Here is a 20,280-nt window from a genome sequence, read left to right as displayed (position 1 = left end):
TTCAATGGAAGGAAAAAAGTTTCAGTCTCATGTAAGAATAGTTGAACTTAATTCTGTATGAGTTTTGAAGGCTATATCAGTTATTGTGTGTCCAATTGTTAATGCTGCTGTTTAATTGGTATTTCTAAAATCTATAGTTGGGGAGGGGATATGAAAAATGATTTTAAAGTATTTAGCTAAGTCACAAAGTGTGTCACCCATATTTAGAGGACAGTATTGTCCACAAATTTTTGCTGAATGATATGTGGTGGAGTCACTAGATGTCGCTATTGCACAACATTGCCTCAGAAGGAATAACCCCCAAACCCAGGCCTTTGATCACCTGACATCCTCCCTCCAGACACCATTTTACAGGTTTGGAATTGAGGTACAGAGAGGTGAAGTGACAAGAAATTCACTCAATATTATATAGCATATTAAAAGCACAGGGCATAGTTTGCCCTATGCTTTTTACACTGCCACACTTTTTATAACACCGTACTGTCCATTATTAATATGTGCGATCAAAGAGACATTCTTTTTTTAAAGATTTTATTTATTCACTTTTAGAGAGAGGGGAAGGGAGGCAGAAAGAGAGGGAGAGAAACATCAATGTGTGGCTGCCTCCTGCACGCCCCTACGAGGGACCTGGCCTGCAACCCAGGCATGTGCCTGGACTGGGAATGGAACCAGCGACCCTTTGGCTCGTAGGCTGGAACACAGTCCACTGAGCTACACCAGCTGGGCCAAAGAGACATTCTAATAAAAACCAGTGAAAATCCTCTAAATCCATCACTTTAAAAGTAAAGCTTATGTATGACTATAATGCTGCATACTTATAATAAAAATTATCAGTTGATTATCCTAATTTTGCTATGAATTATACAAACATCTCACTTTATTCCCATAATTGCAAGATATATATGTATGTGTGTATGAATGTATATATGTATGTATGCTTTGCCTCATTCCAAAAAGGATTTTAAGAAGGTTACTAAAACAAATATAGCACAAAATTTTTCAAAACTGAGGTGATCACAAATAGAAGATATTGCAACATAAACCACTATGAAATATTTTTTGTTATTATACAAAAACCATGCCACAAGTTCCAGTAAACTTAGATTTGGTTAGCTATTCTCAAATTTGATTCTGCTTTCTCTAGCTGTGAGCATGAAGTAAGAAAAGTAGATGGTGTTTTGCCCATTAAAAGATGATGAGATATTATAATTTACCCAAGATCATACAACTAGTTTGCTTCTGATTTTAAAGTCCCCACTCTTTCTATTATGCTAGCTATCCAGACATCTCATAAGAGGACTCCTCACAAGATACAGTCACTGTAACTCTTAAATACCTGGATTACCACTATTACTTCTGCATTATACAGGTAGGCTTTTGTTTATATCAAATTTATTTCAAATAATTTTACAGAGCTTTTGACAAGATGTTTTTCTATCAAGAAATTGAACTCTTAAAATGAGTTATTAGGAGAAAAATAAAATTTGAGTTTAACCCTAACCTGTAGTACCTTAGAATGTGACCTTATGTGGAGACAGGGTCTTTTTCTGAGGTAATCCAGTTAAAATCTGACCAATATGATGGTCTCTAATCCAACATGACTTACATTATAGTTCATGTCCATGGGTCATACATATAAGTTCTTTGGCTTCTCCATTTCCTAAACTATTCTTAACCTCCCACTGTCTATTTTTTACCTACCATTTATGCTTCTTATTCCCTGTACCTTTTCCCCCATTCTCCCTCCTTCCCCTCCCCACTGATAACCCTCCATAAGATCTCCATTTCTATGATTCTGTCCCTGTTCTAGCTGTTTGCTTAGTTTGTTTTTGTTTTTTTGTGTTCAGTTGTTGATAGTTGTGAGTTTGTTGTCATTTTACTGTTCATAGTTTTTATCTTCTTTTTCTTATATAATTCCCTTTAACATTTCATATAATGGCAATGATGAACTCCTTTATCTTTACCTTGTCTGGGGAGCACTTTATCTGCCCATCTATTCTAAATGAAAGCTTTGCTGGATAGAGTAATCTTGGATGCAGGTCCTTGCTTTTCATGACTTGGAATACTTCTTTCCAGCCCCTTCTTGCCTGCAATGATTCTTTTGAGAAATCAGCTGAAAGTCTTATGGGAACTCCTTTGCAGGTAACTCTCTTCTTGCCTCTTGCTACTTTTAAGCTTCTCTCCTTATCTTTAACCTTTGCCATTTTAATTATGGTGTGTCTTGGTGTGGTCCTCTTTGTGTTCATCTTGTTTGGGACTCTCTGTGCTTCCTGGACTTGTATGTCTATTTCCTTCACTAGATTGGGGAAGTTTTCCTTCATTATTTGTTCAGATAAGTTTTCAATTTCTTGCTCTTCCACTTCTCCTTCTGGCACCCCCATGATTCAGATGTTGGTATGTTTAAAATTGTCCCAGAGGTTCCTAAGCCTCTCCTCATTTTTTCGAATTCTTGTTTCTCCATTCTGTTCCAGTTGAATGTCTATTTCTTCCTTTTGTTCCAAATCATTGTTTTGAGTCCTGGCCTCCTTCCCTTAACAGTTGGTTCCCTGTGTATTTTTCTTTATTTCACTTTGTATAGCCTTCATTTCTTCCTTTATTTTGTAACTCATACTCAGTCATTTCTCTGAGCATCCTGATTACCAGTGTTTTGAACTCTGTATCTGATAGGTTGTCTATCTCCTCGTTGGTTAGTTCTTTTCTGGAGTTTTGATCTGTTCTTTCATTTGGGCCATATTTCTTTGTCTCAGCACACCTGTTATGTTGTAAGGTATGGAGCTTTAGGTATTTTACATGGTGGGGCAACCCATGTTGCTGCATTGTGGTGCTGTATGTAGGGGAGGGGTCAGAGAGGGAACAATGTCACTTGCTCAGCTCTCACCTGAGTTTCAGTCACTTCCCCAACTTCCCATAAACAACTGGCACCATTCTAGTGTCTGTCCTTGTGCTGATTCCCTCAGTGGGTAGGCTTGTGTATGTTCTAGGACCCCATGGGCCCCTCAAACAGATTCTCCTGAGAGACTGGCAGTTTCTTCCACCACTGCAATTACCACAGGTTTTTACAGCCAGAGGCTATGAGGCTTTATTTTCCCCAACGCTGGAACCCTGGGTTGTGCAGTCTATCCTGGTCTGGGATTGCTCACTCCCTAGTTGTTCCCCCTGGTTTTTATCTGCAAGGGAATGTGGCACCGCCTGGTCTGCCAGCCACCTCCTCGCTGCACATCCACTCTGCCCCCCTGCTGCCTGTCTCTGCCCCTCCTACCAGTCTGGATGAAAGTTTCTTGTTTAGCTCCTTGGTTGTCAGACTTCCATATGGTTTGACTTTCTGACAGTTCTGGTTGTTTTTGTTTTTAATTGGTTGTTATCTTCCTTTTAGTTGTAGGAGGAGGCTAAGCATGTCTACTTATGCCTCCATCTTGTCTGGAAGTTACTTCCGTTTTTTTTTTTAATGGGCAAGAGATTTGAATAGATGCTTTACTAAAGAAGATATTCAAATGGCCAATAAATATATGAAAATATATTAGTCATCAAGAAAACGCAACCTCAATTCACAATGCAGTATCACCAGAATAACTAAAAGGAAAAATATGATACCAAGGTTGTCAAGGATATGAATAATATTTAAGAGTACTTGGTTCAAATTCTAGCTATGCCACTTGCTAAATGTGTGACTTCAGCAAAATTAATTTAATCTTCTTCAGTCTCAGTTTCAACATCTGTAAAACAATGATAATAGTAAATAACTCAGAATTGTAATCCTAGTGAGGTGATTCATGTTAAGTGCTTACCGTAGTTCAACTGTGTCAGCTGTTGTTTAATCCTCACTATAACCAATAAATTAAGTACTAACGTATCATTATTTCATAGATAAGAAAATTGAGGCCTATGGAGATAAATCATTTCACACAGTTATTAAAAGATAAAGGGGAGAGTGAAATATGTTTTTATCTCAGCTCCAAAGTCCTTGTTTTTAGTTACTGTGCACCCACCTACCAGTTCCACTCTTGGCAAATAGGTGGAAGAGGGTATTGAATAATTGTCAGGCACAAATATTGTCAGACACAGTATCGAGCTCTTTTTTTTTTATATAGCTGCTAACCTACACATTTATTTTTCAGACTCCTTATCTAGGTTTTGAAGCTCTAATGCATGGTGTGCTTACCTGGATTCCAAGTCCTATTAGTCCTGCTATCCTAATCATGACATAATTGCAAATCTTAAACTATTCTGCCTGGTTTCTTGATGTCTCCGCTTGTATGATTCTTGGTGTTGTATTTGTCCAATCCCAGCCCATCTGCCTCATTATGACTCACAGTTTCGCTTCATTAGGATTGCAGTTCGTTGTCACCTTGATTACTTTAACATTGTCCTGTTTTCTTTTCTTCAGTATTTAATCACAATCTGAAAATATTGTCTTTCTCTTACCCCAACAAGAACACAAGTTCCATTAAAGCAGAAATATATTTCTTTTGTTTTGCTGTTCTGTCTTCAGAACCCAGAAGAGTAGACATTCAAAAATTGAGTGGATGAACTTTGTGCCCTGACCTCAGATTTTTTAATGGTAGTAACCTTCAGCCCATCCTTTGAGCACTTGACACAGCGTGGGTGACTCACCCACCCTCCATGTTCACAGAGCTAACTAACACTTAACTCTGGTCCAACAGCCAATGACAGGTAGTCATTCTAATGAAAAGGTAATAATCATGATATTTTCTTCAACTAAAATGGAATTTTACCCTAAAGGACTTAGACATCTAATATTTTCATCAAATTTAAATAACATTTGAATAAAAGTTTTTTCTGTTGATTGTAACAAATTAAGTTCATCACTTTAGGATTTTATATACTCATATTTTACTTCATTAAAGTGAGGCAATGTGTAAAGTACCTAGCTTGGTTGATACTCAAATGTTTATGTTCCTGTTCATTAAAATTTTTCATTTTTAAAATTGCTTGCCTTTAAAAAAATGTATGGATACTTAAAACCCTAGGGGAGTTGGTCTTATCAAATACCTAAAGGTTAAAACTTAAAATCTTTAATTTTTCTCCTCAACACTAAGTCAAGAATTGAAAGATATTTTTAAGGTGAATATACTCTCCCTACACTCAAAGGCAGCAAAGATCCCAGAGAAGGTAGAAACAATAGATATTTTAAAATAAAAATTTCCAGGCCTTATTCTTCTCTTGATATGGGTCTAGTTCATTCTTTTCTTGTAATTCATTCTTATTCAAAGAAAAACATTTATTCTATTTAAATGTTGGCCTTACAGACCTTTCAAATGGATCATGTGAAAAGACAGCATGTATCAGTAACTTATAGGTATTAATGTAGTTGATCACGTTTCATTTTCAATTTTCTTGGAGTCTCTTATGCAGGAGTGTGACTGAAGATAGTGTAAATCAATGATGGAAGTTATGTCCAGCATGAAATAAAGAGCTGAGTTCTTTGATATATGCTTTTAAGATGCCCAGCAAGACTGCAGTCAAGATGGAGGTGTAGTTAAACACTCCTCATCTTCTCACGCATATAGAAAAATATACAAACTACAAAACAAACATCACCCAGAACTGTCAGAAAATTGAGCTGTATGGAAGTCCAACAACCAAGGATTTAAAGAAGCCACATTTATCCAGCAGGTAGGAGGGGCAAAGAGGCGGAGAGGCGGAGAGAGGCACAGAGAGGTGGAGAGGTGCAAAGATGCAGAACAAGCGGTCCCACATCTATGTCTGGTGGATAAAAATTGGGAGGGATACCTCAGGAGTGAGGGATACCAGCTCCCAAAAAGACCACCTAGCCCAATGTTCCAGCACTAGGAAGACAAGGGCTGGGTTGGCAGAAGAAATTCTTAAAAGACTCCTCTTAAAAGACCCACAGTAGACTTATGACTCAAACAGACCCACCCCACCCCACCCCACCCCCCAGGTTTCAGTAACAGGGCAACAGCTGGAAGGGCACCAATGGCAAACAGGGAGTAAGTGAAGTAACTGGCAATGGGGCAAGTACCAAGAGAGAGCTTCCTCCTGGGCAACACTCCATAGGTCAGGCAGCAGCATTGTCTCCTCTCCAAGCCCTCCCCCACACAGAGAACAACAGAACGGTGACACAGTTTGCCTGGCCCAGGTGATTACCTAAGACTCTGACCCATACAAAATACAGGTGTACTTTAATACAATAGGCCATGCTACTAATACAGGAAGTTAAAGAAATTCTATCTAATACAGAAACAAACACAGGGAGGCTGCCAAAATGAGGAAACAAAGAAATGTGGCCCAAATCAAAAAACAGAACAAAACTCCAATAAAAGAATTAAACCAAATGGAGATAAGCAACCTATCAGATGCACAGTTCAAAACACTGGTTATCAGGATGCTCCAGGAACTCCGTGGGTACTTCAATGGCATAAAAAAGATCAAGGCGGAAATGAAGGTTGCATTAAGTGAAATAAAGAAAAATATAGGAGTTCCAGCCAAGATGGAGGTGTAGGTAGAAATTCTTCGCTTCCTTGCACAACCAAAAGAAGGATAACCACCAATTTAAAAACAATAAACAACCAGAACTGCCAGAAAATCAAACTGCATGGAACTCTGACAACCAAGGAGTTAAAGCAACATTCATCCAGACTGGTAGGAGGGGCGGAGACAGGCAGCCAGGACAGAGAGGACACAGGGTAAGGCGACGGACCATGAGGGTGAGTCCAGGTCTGGCTGACCTGGAAACTAAAGACTAAAGATCCCTAGTGGTAAAATCCTGTAGAGGTTGCAAAGGCGAGAGAAACTCCCAACCTCACAGGAGAGTTCGTTGGAGAGACTCACAGGGTCCTAGAATGTACGCAAACCCACCTGCCTGGGAATGAGCACCTTAAAGGGCCTAGTTTCCTTGTGGGTATCCAGGGAAGTGACTGAAAGCTGGCCAAGAGCCAAGCAAGTGGCATTTACCCTCCCTGACCCCTCCCGCACATACAGCACCACAACACAGCAACATGGGTTGCCCCGCCCTGACGAATATCTAAAGCTCCACCCCTTAATACATAACAGGTGCACGGAGACAAAGAAATATGGCCCAAATGAAAGAACATATCAAAACTCCAGGAAAAAAAATCTAAGCGATGAGGAGATAAGACAACCTATCTGGTGCTGAGTTCAAAACACTGGTAATCAGGATGCTCCCAGAATTGATTGATTTCAGTTGCAAAATGAAGGAAGAAATGAAGGCTATACAAAGTGAAGTAAAGGAAAATGTACAGGGAACCAACAGTGAAGGGAAGGAAACTGGGACTCAAATCAATGATTTGGAGCAAAAGGAAGAAATAAACATCCCACCACAACATAATGAATAAACAAGAATTCAAAAAAAATGAGGAGAGGCTTAGGATCCTCTGGGACAATTTTAAGTGCTCCAATATCGAATCATAAGGGTGCCAGAAGGAGAAGAACAACAGCAAGAAATTGAAAACTTATGTGAACAAATAATGAAGGAAAACTTCCCAAATCTGATGAAGGAAATAGACTACCAGGAAGTCCAGGAAGCCCAGAGAGTCCCAAAGAACTTGGACCCTAGAAGGAACACACCAAGGCACATTATAATTAAGTTATCCAAGATGAAAGATAAGGAGAAAATCTTAAAAGCCGAAAGAGGAAAGGAGAGAGTTACCTACAAAGGAGTTCCCATAAGACTGTCAGCTGATTTCTCCAAAGAGACCTTACAGGCAAGAAGGGGCTGGAAAGACACATTTGAAGTCATGAAAGGCAAGGACCTACATCCAAGATGACTCTATCCAGCAAAGGTATTGTTTAGAATAGAAGGGCCGATAATGTGCTTCCCAGATAAGGTCAAGTTAAAAGAATTCATCATTACCAAGCCCTTATTATATGGAATGCTAATGGGACTTATCTGAGAAATAGATGAAGATCAAAAACCACTAACAGTGAAATGACAACAAACTCACAACTATCAACATCTGAACCTAAAAAACAAAAACAAAAAGCAAGCAAACAGGAACAGGAACAAAATCACTGAAATAGCAATCACATGGAGGATTATCAGTGGGGAAGGGGAAGGGGAAATAGGTACAGGGAATAAGAAGCATAACTGGTAGGCATAAAATAGACAAAAGGAGGTTAAGAATAGTACAGGAAATAGAGAAACCAAAGAACTTATATGTACAACCCAGGACATGCAGTAAATGGGGAGGGAATGCAGAAAGGCAGGGGTGTGCAGGGCAGAAGGGGGATAACAGAGAGAAAAAAAAATGTGACAATTATAATACCACAATCAATAAAATATACTTTAAAAAAGAAAAGAAAAATCTACAGGGAACCAACAGTGGCAGGGATGAAGCCAAGAATCAAATCAATGATCTGGAACACAAGGAAGAAAAAAGCAATCAACAGTAGGAATAAAAAAGAATTTTAAAAAACAGGGATAGGCTAAGGAACCTCTGGGGCATCTTTAAACGTACCAATACCCGAATCATAGGGATGCCAGAAGGAGAAGAGGAAGAGCAAGAAATTTAAAACTCATTTGACAAAATAATGAAAGAAAACTTCCCTAATGTGGTGAAGGAAATAGGCATGCAAGTCCAGGAAGAGTCCACAGAGTCCCAAAGAAGATGAACACAAAGAGGACCACACCAAGACACATCATAATTAAAATGGTAAAGGTTAAAGATAAAGAGAGAATCTTAAAAGCAGCAAGGGAAAAGCGTATAATTAGCTACAAAGGAGTTCCCATAAGACTGTCAGCTGATTTCTCAAAAGAAACTTTGCAGGCTAGAAAGGACAAGAAAGAAGTATTCAAAGTGTTGAAAAGCAAGACCTACAACCTAAATTACTATATCTGGCAAAGCTATCATTTAGAATGGAAGGTCAGATAAAGTGCTTCCCAGACAAGGTAAAGCTAAAGGAGTTCATCATCACCAAGCCATTATTATATGAAATGCTAAAGGGAATTACATAAGAAAGAGAAGATCAAAACAATGAACATTAAAATGGCAATAAATTTGTAATTACCAATAATTGAATCCAAATAGCAAACTAAACAAACTACTAGAAAAGGAATAGAATTATAGGTATGGAGATCATTTTGAGGGTTATCAGCTGGGAGGGGAAAGGGGGAGAATGAAGGAAAAGGTAGGGGAATTAAGAAGCACAAATTGGTAGGTACAAAATAGACAGGGGATGTTAAGAACAGTATGGGGGTGGGGGAAGAACAGTATAGGAAATGGAGTAACCAAAGAACTTGTAGGCATGACCCATGGACATGAAGTATGATGGGGGGATTGCTGGAGGGAATGGGGGTACCACATGGGGTGGAGCAGAGGGGGTAAAACTGGGACACTTGTAATAGCATAATCAATAATATATATTTTTAAAAAACAAAAAGTAAAGCAAAAAAAATGTTGCCCAGCATTATGAACTATTAAGAAGTATTACATTTCTATGTGATAATGGTTTTCAAAAACTTATGCACATGACCTTGGTTAGTAACTTTAGAATGAATATTGGAACTGCTTTGACTATAAAGATATGTGACTTTACTATGATACAAATTCATGATTTAAAAAATCATTAAGAAATTAATCCCACTTAACCATGTTTGTTCTCAGATGGATTTATAGTCCTATTTTTTCTTTCAAATAATTTTTCCTTTAAATATTAGCATGTATACCACAGAACCAGAAAATGAACGTTTGGAGGATAAAAACATTCAATCACCTATAACACCTGAGGTAAGAACTTAAAACTATACTGTAATATAAGATATGAAAATCAACCTGATATTAAAATGTATTTCTAAAGCTTATTTATTAGGTTTCTTTTATATGTCTGGTTAAAAAATGAGAAGTGGTCATTTTAAAATAGCTAGTTTTATTAGGTCCTCAGAAATGAGCAAAAGGAATAAAAAGATGGAGAGGGATGACTACAGATTATTTTGGAGTTTAAGAGGGTATATTTTAGGAATAATGGAAATGTAGCTCATTATTTCTTGCCATGTCCAGATAAAACTAGACAACAGAAAGGTAAAGATAAATCTAAACTAATTAAAATGCACTATAATCAGCGAGCAAAATAGAACCAGAGACGTGGAAATAAAGAACAAACTGACAGTAACCAGAGGGCAAGGAGAGGGGGATAATGGGGGAAAGAAGGGTAAGGGTCAAGTCAAAGAACATATATAAAAGACCCAAGGGCAAGAACAACAGGGGGTAGGAGGAGGATTAAATGTGGGAGGTGGGGGGAGGGGAGGGCAGGGCAGGGGAAAGTAATGGGAGAAAAATGGGGACAACTGTAATGAACAACAATAAAATGTACTATAAACAGGTGGGGTAAAAATAGGTTTATAGTTGTGGGTACAGGCAACAGAGTTTATTCTTGTATTATTTATTAATTGTTGTGTTTTCCATATGAACTGTAAAACTATGTTTGCTTCACCCTATATTTGAAGCGACCCAAGTTTTATTTTTGCAAGTATATAGAGTATATAAAAGTAGAGCTTTTGCTGATGTAGTTTTACTAAATAATAATTGCTTATATTAGAATTTTAAGTTTTCTATTTTTTTAAATAGAGATTTCTATTGTTCTTAAGGGACAAAAAGTTCTTCTAAATATTTAAAGTATTCACCACTGATTCCAGTTACTGTTTTTATCTCTAAAGACTTCATCTTATTCTATGTCAATTTATCATAAATTCTGCAATAATAAAACAAAGTAATATGGTTTTGCTGTACATGACCTTTCACGCACCCTACTTAAAGTTCACCTTTGCGTCTTTACCTTGGCCCTTTTGTAGAGTGACGGTCTTTCTAAAAAGGTCTTTACATGAGGACTGCAACAAATTAGTCATGATTAGGTTTGATCTTAAAGAGCTACATAATTGGTTTATATTAGCTGCTGCGGTGCCTCTGTTCCCCCAGTCATTAAATGTTTCCTCTTTCTTTCCTTATTCTGTCCCTGCTCTAGCCTTTGTTACCATTTCTGTGACAGTGTGACTGTTCCGTCTCCCCTGCACTCCAAGTATTGTGTTATCATTACACTCAAAGTGCTGGCCTGTGTGGGCACTCGCACATTCACACACACACACACACACACACACACACACACACCATGATGACTTAGAGCAAATTTGAAGATTTTTGTTCCAGGCTTAACTCTACTGTGTTTTGTTTTTTGATTTTTTAAATTTTGTTTTTTGCCTTGACAAAAGCTTCTCAATATTTTCACAAACTGTTTTTCCCCAAATCAGCAGCTTCATAATTAGACTAACTACCATTAAAAGTATGGAAGATTGAGGTACAACCCTGAAGTATCTAAAATGTTGTCTATAAGTAATATGGGAAACATGAACCTTGACCTTCTGAAGGCTTCATCTGTTTTTATCATTTTTCTTTCAGTTATATAACCTTTCAAATTAAATGAGTCCATGTTAAATTATATTTTCCCTTCTTTCCAATTTAGTTGTGTTTCCGTTCCACGAAAGTTTTCTTGAATAATCTTTGGGAGTTATATTGAGGATGGACACTTAACTACTCTACCCACACTATAGTCTCACTTACTCAGTATGCATAAATCACAAATGAAAATGGCAGAAACCGAAGTCAAGGTGTCCTGCAAAATGCACAGCTATGGGGTCTCCATGTCAACAACGCATACTGATATAGAGCATGAATAGACTTGTGTGTGTGTAATTTTCCATGTTCACAGTAATTACATGAGTTTAATTATGAGATTTGGTGCTTTCATACATTCATAAAATTATATGGAATTTATATTTCTTAAAAGATTTCTCTGTTTAACTTCAGATTCTCAACAATAGTAATACTGGTAAACAGGAAGAAACTAAGAAAATTGTGTTCTCAAACACAGAGAAAACAAAACCACAGAGGGAAAAAAGTGCTTGTCCTCCACAAGGAACACTGAATAAATATATTACAAATGGTATGTGACACCTAAAACAAAAACAAGAGTAAACTAGGCAAACAACTAGAACAGGTACAGAACCATAGAGATGGAGATCACATGGAGGGTTGTCAATACGGGAGTGGGAGGGGGAGAGGGGGGGAAAGGTACAGAGAATAAGTAGCATAGATGATAGGTGGAAAATAGACAGGGGGAGGGTAAGAATAGTGTAGGAAATGTAGAAGCCAAAGAACTTATAAGTATGACCCATGGATATGAAATATAGGGGGGGAATGTGGGAGGGAGGGGGTGGGCAGGATGGAGTGGAATGAGGGGGGAAATGGGACAACTGTAATAGCATAATCAATAAATATATTTTTTTAAAAAAGAAATGTAAGTGGAGATAAAATAAGAAATATATTTGATAAATATTAAACCACAAACCAACAAAACCACTGCTTCATCTAGGTACTCCAGGTCAGATGATCGGCTCTATGACAGGCAATATGTAGACAAAGAGGAAATGTTCCCATGCATCTGTCAAAAAAAAAATAACTGCTTAACAGATCTATATGTTAATGTTTTTATAACTTTTAATGTTAAATTTTGGAGATTAAAAATAGCTTTGATTAAAATTTTTTATTTAAGACTTACATTTTACATTTATTTTTAAGTTAAATAAAAGGAACATTATACTTCTGACAATATTAATGTTCTTATTAAATTAGGCCCCACATTTTAAAACATCTGCTGCCTTGTAGAGTTATATAAAACTTGCTATCCCACCAAAATTTTAAAGTATCTCATTGTCACCAACTATGTATGAGATTTTCTTGGTTTCTTCCTGGATATTCCATATGGTTAAACTTAAGAGAGATTCTGTCCTCCAGTAGTATAGAGCTTATAGAGAATGAACATTATTTTAAAATATGATGAAGGATAAGCAATTGAAATTTTTAATTTCTTATTTGCTGCTTTGTAACTTTTTTAAAGCAAACTTTTATTAATTGATTTTTTATTTAGTGAAGGTTGCGTTTTAATTAACATCAGTATTTTTAATGCCCTGAATCTAAACTAAACTAGAGAATATCTGCCAGTGGAAGTGGTTGGTCTCCTTTGTAAATATAATTTCTGCACTTCAGCCTTTTTTTTTTTAATTCTCACCCAAGGATTTGTTTGTTTGTTTGGTTGTTTGTTTTTCTTGATAGAGAGACAGAAACATCAATGGGTTGCCTCAGTACATGCCCCAGCTGGGGATCCCACCTGCAACCTTTTGGTTTATGGAACAACACTCTAACCAGCTGAGCCTCCAGGCCAGAGCAAATTCCTGCACTTAGGTCTTACCTGCGTGTTTCCATGACCCTGTTTAGTGGGCACTTTCTACAGAGCAGTTCTTAGTAGTAGAGCTGGGGCCTGTGGAAGAGAGAAAAATGTATTGGTCACCAATCGTTTTCCATTAAGGTTGAGGACTTCCTCCTTTGTTTTCTTTCAGTTTTGATTTTGCAATTTTAGAGAAATTTATAGGAAAATGAGCTTTCATATTTTCATTTGGGGATGTTGTACTCTTTCAATTCCTCTCTCTCTCTCACACACACACACAGACACACTATGTTCACTTTAAAGAAACTCTTAAATCAGCATATACTATTGATAATGGAAAGAATAGAGCTATGATTTCTCTACAAGTCATACTTAATTCACTAATCCCACTGTGCACACAAGTTAATTTAAAATAAGAAATCTAAACTCTGAACCACAGGCGGAAATCGTAATCACTCTTCATCACTCATCACTCTTAATACCCTGACTATATCCCTTATTTGGGAAGTATCTCGCCTAGGCCCAAAGAAATGAATATTCTACATCAATAGCTTTAAGTTGTAGGCTACTACTCTTTTTTGTTTGTTTCTTTTTAGTTTACTAAACTAACTTTTTAATGAAGCTATTTTTCCCTTAAATAAATGAAAAGAAAGCTTTATTATACTGTGATTTTCAAGTAATTTTGGAGTCAGAATTTCTCCATTAAAATCTTATCCTCAGTTTTATGAAGTAAGAAGTCTCGGAAGTTTAAAGCTTAAAAGTAATATCCCAGACTTTTGCAGATTCTAGTCCAGCTTCATCACTCCAAACTAACAACAAATAAAATGCTGAACAAACTGAAAAATTAACAACTTTTATCCCCATGAAAGAAGTTAGGTCACAGGGCAAATTACTGCCCAATTCACAAAGATTGGAAACAGGCAGGTAGATACAGAGAATCATAACTTAACAGAGCAGAGACCTCAGTGGGAAACAGTACCAGGGCAGGAAAACCAAAACTGTAATTGAAAATTGTCTAGAAACTCAGTGTGAGTTAAAAACTCCGGAGAAGGCATGTGGTGACAGAGGTGGCTCTGGGCCTCCTTGGATGTCCCTGGAGCTTTGGAAGGTCACTGGTTGCTGTGGCCTCAGCCTGACTGCTCAGTTATACACAGGGATCAGAAGGGCAGTGGATGCTCTGTTGCACATCCAGGTCCAGGAAGAACGTGAATGAATTGCTTTAGAGCGGGAATGAAGATTTCTTTTTAATGGTAGTATTATGGAAAATTCCAAGTAAAGAACTAAGGGTCAGATTGTCCTTGCCTCATGGCATTCAATAAGATTTAGCAGATATCTGTTATTTACTAAGGAAAACCCAAATTTAACTCCTGAAAAGACAATGTTTTTATAAGAAACTTTTAAACAAGCATGGAATTAAAACCACTTCTCAGATTATCCCCCTACAAACTTTAAAAATGAAATATAAAGCCTATGAGGCCAACCTCCTCCTCCTGGGTAGTTTCAACCTCTTCCTTACTGATGCAAGAATCAAGCAGCTCTTACCCTCACACCTCAGGAGACATCTCTATAAGAGAGAGTTCCATTACCTGTAAATCTTCAAGCAAAGAATTTTTCCGAAGAGATCAACGCATCAATAGGCAGGACTGTTTTAAACATCTCTGAAAGTGGTTCTTGCAGCACGATACTCACTGGTCACACTGGAATGTAGGCTCAGCATATCACCAAAAACATCATTGCTGTCACAAAAAAGCTTGCACAGAATGCTGGAGAAGTGGGAGAGCGTGAAGCTCTTATATGTGAAACCTGAGAGATAGGCTGCCCTTCCCATCTTTTCTTCATGTGTTAGCACTCAGGATGAAGCCAAAGGAGTGTGTACTCCTATTCAGAAGAGGAAAGACGAAAAAGAAGTACAAAAAAAAAAATATATATATATATATACATATATAGATATATAGATATAATGAAAGACAAAAAAAGAAGAAAAGAGACAGAAGCCTTATGAAACAGGCTGGAAGGGCTATGTTGGCCCTCGCTATAGAGGAGGCAGCTCCTAAAGCTAGTGATCCTCCAGTGATGGACTCAGGTCCCCAGAAACAAGAGACCTCCAAACCTGAGAAGAAAGAGATCTGGATAGTAAAAACCCAAAATAAAGTGCAAGACAAGTTGGAAGAAGAACTTCCATTACTCATTCCAATAGGAGAAACTCTCGCCAAAGAAAATGTAGAAATAAGCCCTGGCTGGTGTGACTCAGTGGATTGAGCACTGACCTGCGAACCGAAAGGTTGCTGATTGACTCCCAGTCAGGGCACATGTCTGGGTTGCAGGCCAGGTCCCCAGTTGGGGGTGTGCGAGAGGCAACCAATTAATGTTTCTCTCACACATGGATAATTCTCTCCCTCTCTTTCTCCTTCCCTTCCCCTCTTTCTAAAAGTAAATAAATAAAGTTTTTTTAAGTAGAAATACAAAAATATGCCACAGGAAAGAAGTCTCCAAAAAAGAATCCTGGTCCCAACACACCTGGTGGGAAGAAAAGAAAGGCCTTTCTGGTTTTGGAGACCCCAAAGGCAGCAGAGCCCAAGAGCCCAGGAAAGAAGCCAAGAATCAAAGGATAGGCAGAGAAAGAAAGAAGCTCTCTGTTTGGGTAAAGAACCCAAGACAGACACCCAAAATCCCAGAGGCCAAGTTCTTCACTACAGCTAATAAATCTGCACAGGAAGCTCCTCACTCAAACATTGGCCCCCAACCCCCCAAGTGCCCCCGTCAACCTAAAAATCAGTGACTCAACCAGGAGGAAACATCAGAGCTGCCTGGGAAGCTTCTGAGAAATACCCAGGTCCTGACCCCCCATCATAACCTTCTCCAAGAGTGAGGCCTCAACTTAAATATGTTTAAAACCTCCACAATATTCATAGGTATAAGAACCAGTAGTTTGAATCCATATTTTTGATTGTTCTTCTGTGTATTTGCCAATAAAATAGAAAATGCAGTGCTTTTGTTAAAGTGTAACATTTGCTTCTGAGTAAACTAAAACAAACCAAAACCTCCACAGGGAATCCAGTCATGATGGCAGGAACTCACATTTGAATGGGAGCTGCCATCTGGCAAGGGCAGAGGGAAAGTGACCACCATGAAATACACCAGAGCGTTCTATCCTTCACGAGACCTGTCCTCAAGAGAAACTTTTATCAGGGCCCAACCTATCTGGGAGAAGAGAAATACCCAACTCCAGTCCCCTCTAGCCGTGCTGTATAACCTAAGAGGATAAGAAAAGAAAAGACCCGAGAGGCACTAGTGAAGTCCACAGCCCAAAGGCACAGACTCACTAACCGACTGAGAACTAATCATAAGACTAGAACTCCTCCCCTCCCAACACACCTTACCACCATATACCAAAGGTTCTTTTACCCAGGACATCATGTTCACCTTTCAACAAAAGTATATACAATGTATTCAAAGGCAAAAAACAAAACAGAAAAAATGAGTTTGAAGAGAGAGAGAACGTGACAGACCCAGATATGGCAGGGATATTGGAATTATGACACCATGAATTCAAAACATCTATAACTAATATACTAAGAGCTCTAAAGGAAATGGAGACAACATGTAAAAATAGATTGGTAATGTAAGCAGAGATAGAAATTCTAAGAAAATTTTCAAAATAAATGCTAAAAATTAAAAGTACTAAACAAATAAAGAATGCATTTGAACCCTGACTGGTGTGGCTCAGTGCCAGCCTGCAAACCAAAGGATCGCTGGTTCAATTCCCAGTCAGGGTACTTGCCTGGGTTGCAGGCCAGGTCCCCAGTAGGGGGCGCATGAGAGGCAACCACACATTGATGTTTCTCTCCCTCTCTTTCTCTCTCCTTTCTCCTCTTTCTAAAAATAAATAAATAAAATCTTTTAATATATATATATATAAGTAAAAAGATGGGTTCATTAGTAGACTGTATACAACTGAGAAAAGAATAACTGAGCTTGGGGATATGTCAATAGAAACTTACAAAACTGAAAAGCAAAGAGAAAAATGATGGAGAAAAAAGAAAATAGAATATCCAAGAATTGTGGGGCAATTACAAAAGGTATAACATACACATACTGGGAATACAAGAAGAAAGACAAAAAGCACCTGAGGATGTTTGAGGCAATAGTTTTTCCCAAATGTCAGATAGAAAATCACACAGATCCAGGAATTTCAGAGAACATGAAGCAGGGTAAATACAAAAAAAACACAAAACAAAAAAACCTACATCTAGGTATATTATATTTAACTTGTAGGAAATCAAAGATAAAAAAGAAATATTGAAAGAAGCCAAAAGAAAAAAAAAAAAACACTCTTGTAGGGAAGCAAAAATAAGAATCACATCTGACTTATTCTCAGAAGCCAGGCAAGCAAATACACAGTGGAGTGAAATATTAAAGTGTTAGGACAACAAAACCACACCAAGCCAGAATTCTGTATCACATGAAATTATCTTTCAGAAGTGCAGGAGAAATAATGACTTTATCAGATCAACAAAAATTGAGAGAATATATTGCCTTACAAAAATATTTTAAGAAGTTCTTGCCCTGGCCAAGTCGCTCAGTTGGTGGGAACATCATCCCATACACCAAAATGTTGTGGGTTCAATTTCCAGTCAGGGCACATACCTAGGTTGCAATAGGATCCCCAGTCAGGGTGCATATAGGGGGCAACTGATCAATGTTTCTCTTTCTCTCTCTCTCTCTCTCTCTCTCTCTCTCTATCTCCCTCCCTCCCTTCCTCTCTATCTAAAAATCAATAAAAACATATCCTTGGGTAAGGATTTAAAATGAAAAAGAAAAAAAGTTCTTCAGCAAGAAGAAAATGATATGGGTCAGAAACTCAAATCCACATAAAAAGGAAGACCATCAGAGAAGGAATAAGTGAAGGTAAAAAATTGTATTTTTATATTCTTAACTGATCAAGCAGATAACAGTTTGTTCCAAAGAATAGCAAAATATATTAATTAATTATAACTAATGCATAAGTGAAATGAATGTTAGCAATGATACAAGAAAAAGGAGAAGGAATTAGGAATATTTTGTTATTTATAAGGTACTTACATTATCCATGAAGTGGTATAGTGTTATGTGAAACTGGACTTGGATTAGTTGTAAATGTATATTGCAAACTCTAAAGAAACCTCTAAAAAAAGAAGTATAATTGATATGCTAAGAAAGGAGAGAAAATGGAAGTATGTAAAATAATCAGTGTAAAAGGCAAAAAAGAATGAAAGACAAAAAGAGAAACAAAGAACAAGGTCAGTGAATAGCAAACAGCAACAAACATGGTAGACAATTATCAACTATATCAATAAGTTTAAATGTCAATTGTCTAACTACACCAAATAAAAGACAGAGATTGTCAGAGTGTATCAAAAAAACAAGACCCAACTGATGTTGTCTACAGGAAACCACTTTTAAATGTGTAGACACAGTCTTGACTGGTGTGGCTTAGTTGGTTGGGCATTGTCCCACAAAGCAAAAAGTTACTGGTTCGATTCCCGGTCAGAACACATTCCTGGACTGTAGTCCCAGTCGCCTGTCAGGGTGTGTGCCAGAGACAGCCAGTCAATGTTTCCCTCATACATTAATGTTTCTCTCTGTCTTTCTCCCTCTCTTCCCCTCTCTCTAAAAATAAAATCTTTAAAAAAATAAGTGCATAGACATAAAATTAAAGGAGTGGGGAAAGATATACCATGTGAAAGTTCATTATAAGAAAGATGAAGTAGCTAAATTAGTTTCATACAGAGCAGACTTTGGAGCAGTGTATATTATCAGAGATAAAAGGACATTACATAATAATAAACAGGTCAATTCTCTAAGAAGACATCATAATCCTTAATATGTCTCACAACAGAGTGTCAAAATACATGAGGCCAACACGGATAGAACTGCAGAGAAAATATGTAAATCCATGATTGTAGTTAGAGACTTCAACAGCATTGTATCAGAAATGGACAGATCAAGCAGAAAGAAAATCGGTAAGGACATAGATGAACTCAACATCATCATCAATCAACCAGATATAACGGACAGCTGTAGACTACTTCATCCAGCAACAGTAGAATACACACTTTTCTAAAGTTCCACATGGAGCATTCACCAAGATAGACCACATTCTGGGACATACAGTCTACCTTAATAAAGAATAAAATTTAAAAGAATAAAAATCATACAGTGTATGCTCTCAGACCACAGTGGATTTAAATTAGAATTCAATAAGGATTGAAAGGCAGCTGGGAAATCTCAAAAATACTTGGAGATTAAACAATATACTTCTGTGATGAAAAGCAAGGACCTAAAAACAAGACTACTCTATCCAGCAAGGCTATCATTCTATCATTTAAAATTGACATAAAGTAAAGAGCTTCCTAGACCAAGAAAATAAAATAAAATAAAGGAGTTAATTACCACCAAACTGGTATTACAAAAAAATTTAAACACCCTGCTTTAAGAAGAAAGGGGAAGTCCTGGCTGGTGTGGCTCAGTGGATTGAGCACCAGCCTGCAAACCAAAAGGTCACTGGTTCGATACCCAGTCAGGGCACATGCCTGGGTTGCAGGCCAAGTCCCCAGTAGGGACATTGGAACAGCAATACACATTGATGTTTCTCTCCCTCTCTGTCTCCCTCCAATGGCAATAAATAAGTACCACCAATAATAACATTAAATGGTTTAAATGCTCCAATCAAAAGACATAGTTCAGCTGAATGAATAGCCTGGATTAGGCTGGTGTTGTTCAGTGGATTGACTGAACCTCCAAACCAAAGGGTCGTCGGTTTGAGTTCCAGTCAAGGCACATGCCTGGGTTGTGGGCCAGGTCCCCAGTGGGGGGCACATGAGAGGCAAACACCCATTGATGTTTCTCTCTCTTTCTTCCTCCCTCCCTTCCCCTCTGTCCAAAAATAAACAAATAAAAACTTAAAAAAAAATAAGAAAGAGAAAGCATGACCCATATACTCATACATGTTCTTTAAGGAGACCCACCTAAAGAGACCCACCTCAGAACAAAAGATATACTGAGACTGAAAATGAAGGGATGGAAAAA

At 37.7% G+C, this 20,280-nt stretch overlaps 1 protein-coding gene and 1 pseudogene across 1 annotated transcript in view; both read left to right on the top strand.

Annotated features, from left to right (window-relative positions):
* Positions 1-20,280, top strand: part of LOC112317692 (sodium/hydrogen exchanger 9B1) — an 80,326-nt gene that overhangs the window by 8,805 nt on the left and 51,241 nt on the right. The gene's annotated exons all lie outside the window — the stretch shown is intronic.
* Positions 14,385-16,092, top strand: LOC139440878 (ribosomal L1 domain-containing protein 1-like; annotated as a pseudogene).

The sequence above is a fragment of the Desmodus rotundus genome, chromosome 4, assembly GCF_022682495.2.
Source record: "Desmodus rotundus isolate HL8 chromosome 4, HLdesRot8A.1, whole genome shotgun sequence".
Classification (NCBI taxonomy): Eukaryota; Metazoa; Chordata; class Mammalia; order Chiroptera; family Phyllostomidae; genus Desmodus; species Desmodus rotundus.
The sequence above is the reverse complement of the archived record's forward strand: the minus strand, read 5'-3'. Positions and strand labels throughout refer to the sequence as shown.